This window comes from Peromyscus maniculatus, chromosome X (genome assembly GCF_049852395.1).
Source record: "Peromyscus maniculatus bairdii isolate BWxNUB_F1_BW_parent chromosome X, HU_Pman_BW_mat_3.1, whole genome shotgun sequence".
NCBI lineage: Eukaryota > Metazoa > Chordata > Mammalia > Rodentia > Cricetidae > Peromyscus > Peromyscus maniculatus.
Genome location: NC_134875.1, coordinates 125,207,364 through 125,212,179, shown reverse-complemented (window position 1 = coordinate 125,212,179; position 4,816 = coordinate 125,207,364). Strand labels below are relative to the sequence as shown.

General features: G+C 36.7%; 1 non-coding gene across 1 annotated transcript; it reads left to right on the top strand.

The window, feature by feature from the left end:
• The first annotated feature begins 3,706 nt into the window (after nt 1-3,706).
• Nucleotides 3,707-3,812, top strand: LOC121825898 (U6 spliceosomal RNA). The gene has a single exon (XR_006068270.1). It is a non-coding gene; the product is annotated as a U6 spliceosomal RNA (small nuclear RNA).
• The last annotated feature ends 1,004 nt before the right edge of the window (nt 3,813-4,816 follow it).

The window sequence follows — 4,816 nt, the reverse complement described above, 5'->3', positions numbered from 1 at the left end:
CTTCCAACTTACTTTTACTTGACCTTTCCTTAGTGCTTAGTTTAGGACCTTAGAACATTTTCCCAAATGATTTCTTTTGATCTTGTGTTCTATCCTGCTCATATTATGGATGGTATAAACATGCATACATTGGTTTACTATTTCTTCAGTTATGTTTTTAAGAATCTAAAAACAAAGAACTGCTCATTTATTTTGTTTTTTGGTGTTCTTTGTGCAAATACAAATTACTTTGTGTAGACCATTTGTTGTATAGGTTCAAGATGGATCCATGGGTAGAGGTATTTGCACATAGCCCTGGAAGTCTGACTTTGATCCTCAGATCTCATAAGGTGGTGGAAAACGATGGCTTCCTAAGAGAGTTGTCCCCTGGCCTCCATATGCATGCCACTGTCACCACTGTCAATCTCTTCTTCCCTCTCTTCCTCTTTCTCCCTCTTTCTCCACCCATCACCACAAACAAATTAATTAAAAATACTGTAAATATGTAGGTCTACTGTCTTCTGGCTTTAATATTTTCTAATTTGGCTTTAATTATTTTCTTTATTTCTATATACACAATGTTCCCCCTACCCTATGGCTTCCTTTAAAAGTCTATTTTTTGATTTTTATGGTTTGAATGTGAGAATGTGACAAGCTTAGGATTTGTTTCTTTTGTTTTTTCTTATTTTGCTTGAGGTTCTCTGGGTTTCATGAATATGAGTTTTTGTATCAGTCATTAAGTTAAGAAATGCTTGGCCACAATTTCTTTTTTCTCTTATGTCCTTTGGAATCGATTCCAATTCCACACACAATAAAATATATGACATCACAGTTTTTATGTATTATTTTCTCACCTTTTTTCCTCTTTGTGTTGCAATATGAGTAATTTTTATTGATCTATCTTCGAGTTCACTAATTCTCTCCATGGCTATGTCAATTGTTCTGATGAACCCAGAAAAATCATTCTCATTTAAGTTCACAATGTCTACTTTTACAAAAAGAATTTATGTTTATTTTATTTATTTATATATGTGGGGGGGGGGTGCGCGCGCCTACTTGCCTATGTGTACATCACATGCTTTCAGGTGTCCATGGAAGCCAGAAGACAATGTCAGATTCCCTTAGAACTGGAGTCACAAGTAGTTGTGAGTCACTTCATGTGGGTGTCGGGATGTGAACTCAGGTCCTCTGCAAAAAGAGCCCTTAATTGCTGAGCCCCTGCAGAAATATTCTTTATCTCTGTGCTTTTCACTTATGGCATTTCAATGCTATTATTTTTTACAGTTGTCTCTGCTATATTGCCCACTCAGCTGTATGCGCTAGCTACTGCTTCTGGCGTCTTTGACATATTAATCATAGTTATTTTGAGTACCCAGTGAGATAGTTTCAACATTTCACATCTTATCTTAGTCTGCTAATGATGATTACTTAACCTCCCAGTAGTGTGTTGTTTTTTCCTCACTTTTTGTATGCCTTGCAATATTTCTCCACAGCTGCACTTGTGGTGTAGAACACTACAAAGTTAAGTAAATAGATTTTCTATGTGGAAATGGGTGTGCTTTCCTTTTGCTAGGTCATTACCTAGTTCATGGTCTTCTGTTAATCTCCATAAGAGCTGCTGGGCTTGTTTCATGCATTTGTTGTTGCTATGGTTATCCTCAGTACACAAAGACTTAAAACTCCCATTCAGATACCTTGCTTGTAGGGCAGGTGAGGGGCATGGTTAATAGAGTAATGTCTATTTGATTCTAGGTTTAATACTTTATACTGTTCCTCAGAAAAGGTTTCTCAGATTTTTTTTTTCAGTTTTCTCTCTTGGCAGTATTATATCATTAAGTGTTATGGGAAGTTCCTTAATTTTGTACTTGGGTATATGGTGGCTTCTTATTTAGATTTGAGGTTTTTTTTTATTTTTACTTTTTATTAGTTCCTATAGAATTTCATAAAATGCACTTTAATCACAGTCACATCTCCCTTGACTATTCCCTTGACTCTATTAACCATGCCCCTCACCTGCCCTACAAGCAAGGTATCTGAATGGGAGTTTTAAGTCTTTGTGTACTGAGGATAACCATAGCAACAACAAATGCATGAAACAAGCCCAGCAGCTCTTATGGAGATTAACAGAAGACCATGAACTAGGTAATGACCTAGCAAAAGGAAAGCACACCCATTTCCACATAGAAAATCCACATCATTTTCCTACAAACCCAATTTTGTATCTTTTTTTTCTTAACCCATCAAATACAATTTGTGCTGCCCATATACCCTTTGGTGTGTGGCCTTCCACTTGAGCCTAGTCAACCCACCATGGGCCACAACCTTAAATGAAATTCACTATCCTTTGCTCAGCAGCTAGCAGCTGTCAATAGGTCTTAGCTATGGGTGGGACTTCATGCCCCCCTTCCTTCTCCATTTTGGGTGTTTGTCTGGCTTGAGTTTACACAGGTCTTGCACATGCTAGCTCAACTGCTATGAATTAATATGTGTAGCTGTCCTGCTGTGTCCATAAAACACTCTTTCCTTGTAGTCATCCACTGCCTAGAACTCTTGCATAGTCTTTCCTCTCCTCTTCTAAAATGGTCCTTCAGCCTTGGGAGGAGGAGTTGTAATGTGGATGTCCCATTTAAAGCTAAGCATTCTCCAGTTTCTTCCTCTCTGTACTTTGACCAGTTGTGAGTCTCTGTGTTAAGCACCATCTGCTGTAAAATGAAGCTTCCTTGATGAGGAATGAGAGATGCACTAATCTCTGAGTATAATGATAGTTCATTAAAAGTCAGTTTAATACTTTAGCAGAGTAATAATAGTAGGGTCTCCCCTGAGGCCATTTACCTACCTATTCACAAGTTCTTGGCTCCAGTATTGGTGCCAGGTATGGATTTCAACTTGTGGACTGAAGCTTAAATCCAATCAGAAAGTGGTTAGTTATTCCGTTATTGGTGCCACTATTGTACCAGTGTCCTTTGCTCTATTATATTCTATTATGAGATTTATTCATGAGAACAGATGTAGCTATACTTCATTCATTTGAGGATTAGGCAAAATGTTTCTGTGTTTCCTCGGTTCCCAATTTCTCCATGCTATGAAATGTACTGGAAAAACTGACATTGATGCTTCTTTGTGCATATGTTTTAGATTTTCTCTAGTGCACTTTCCTGTAAATGGACTTGCTGGATTGATGTGTTCCCCATTTTTCACTTTATCAGATACTTCTAGATTGAACTGAGTGGTTATATTAGTTCAAATTCATTACCAGAGTATGTACCATACATACCAGAGGCTTGTACCATAGCCTCAAAAATTCAATGTTCTTATATCTAAAATGTTAGAATATATTTAGTTCCAAGAAAGCGATCCTTTTACAATTATGCCCTGGGATTTTAATTAAGTACTCATTGTTTCATGATGAACACTTTATAGTGCTCCCCAGTCCTAAGCTATTTCAAAAAAAAAAATTCAGCTGAATTGGTCTATTTATCATAGCTATAATCAATAATAAATAATGACAATCAATTTGATTTTATTAAAAAAACTTTTATCTGGTTGGATATACAACTCAGTTTTTTCTTTACATTTTCTCTTGGATATTCTTGCCTTTTGACTCTTTTATATAAATTTTAGAATCAGCTCTTCCAATTCTATGTTAAGCCTGCAGGGATTAGGAGTAGAATTAACTTCAATGTAGAACATTTTGAGAGAGACTAACTTATTTTAAAATACTGTGCCTGTGCTTACTTCAGAGGTACATATACTAAAATTGGAAAAATACTGAGAAGATTAACATGCCTCTGGGCAAAAATAACATGAAGATTAGTGAAGTGGTCCATAGTTTTTAGCCAATTGAAACAGCCTAAATGTTCTCAACAGATGAACAGATAATGTATGTGTGGTACACACACACCACAGAATACTATTCAGCTGTAAAGAAAAAAGGAATCATGAAATTTGCAAGTAAGTGTAGCTCTCACTCCTCTTCAAAGAACCTTCTCTTTTCAGCAAATGGAGACCATTACAGAAACCCACCAAAGGCCATGATGCCAAAATCAAAACTACAGGGAGTCCAGCGTCAATGGATACATCTACAATACAACTCCTGCACCTAAGGCTGAAGGAATATTGAGGAAGAAGGGTTAAAAAACTGTACAAGTCAGAACAGGAAGTGTGTTATGAGATGATGTCTCCTAGAAATGATAGGGAAGCTATATTCATGATATTTTCCCAATATGGCTGCCTGAACAAGACCTGAACAATGACAATACCAACAGACATGTTAAGGTAGAAGTGGGAAATCTCACAGGTGTACTGCCCCTAGACAAAGAACTACATGCATCTAGTGATTATTGAGAGAGGAAGAATTAGCCTACCCCAAGGATGAGCCCCCTAATTGGTTATCTGATACAAAGTGGTCAGCTATGAGGTCATATACACACAAACAACACTCATCATTTGTATTTATATATTTATGTATTTATATATTGTTTTAGTCACTATTCTATTGTTGTGAAGAAATATCATGACCAAGGTAACTCTTATAAAAGAAATCATTTAATTGGGGTTTATTTTAATTTGCAGTTTCAGAGGCTTAGTCCATTATAATCATGGCAGAGAGCATGGTGGCGGGCAGGCATTGTGTTGGAGAAATAGCAGAAAACTATATACTGATCTGCAAGCAGAGAGAGAGAGTCCAACAAGGCCACACCTCATAATCTTTCTCAAAATGTGCCACTCCCTGGGTGACTAAGAATTCAAATATATGAGTCTATGGGGGCCATTCTTATTCAATTGATCATATGTGTGTAACAATAATAAATAAAAAGAGGTCATTATTTTGAGAGAG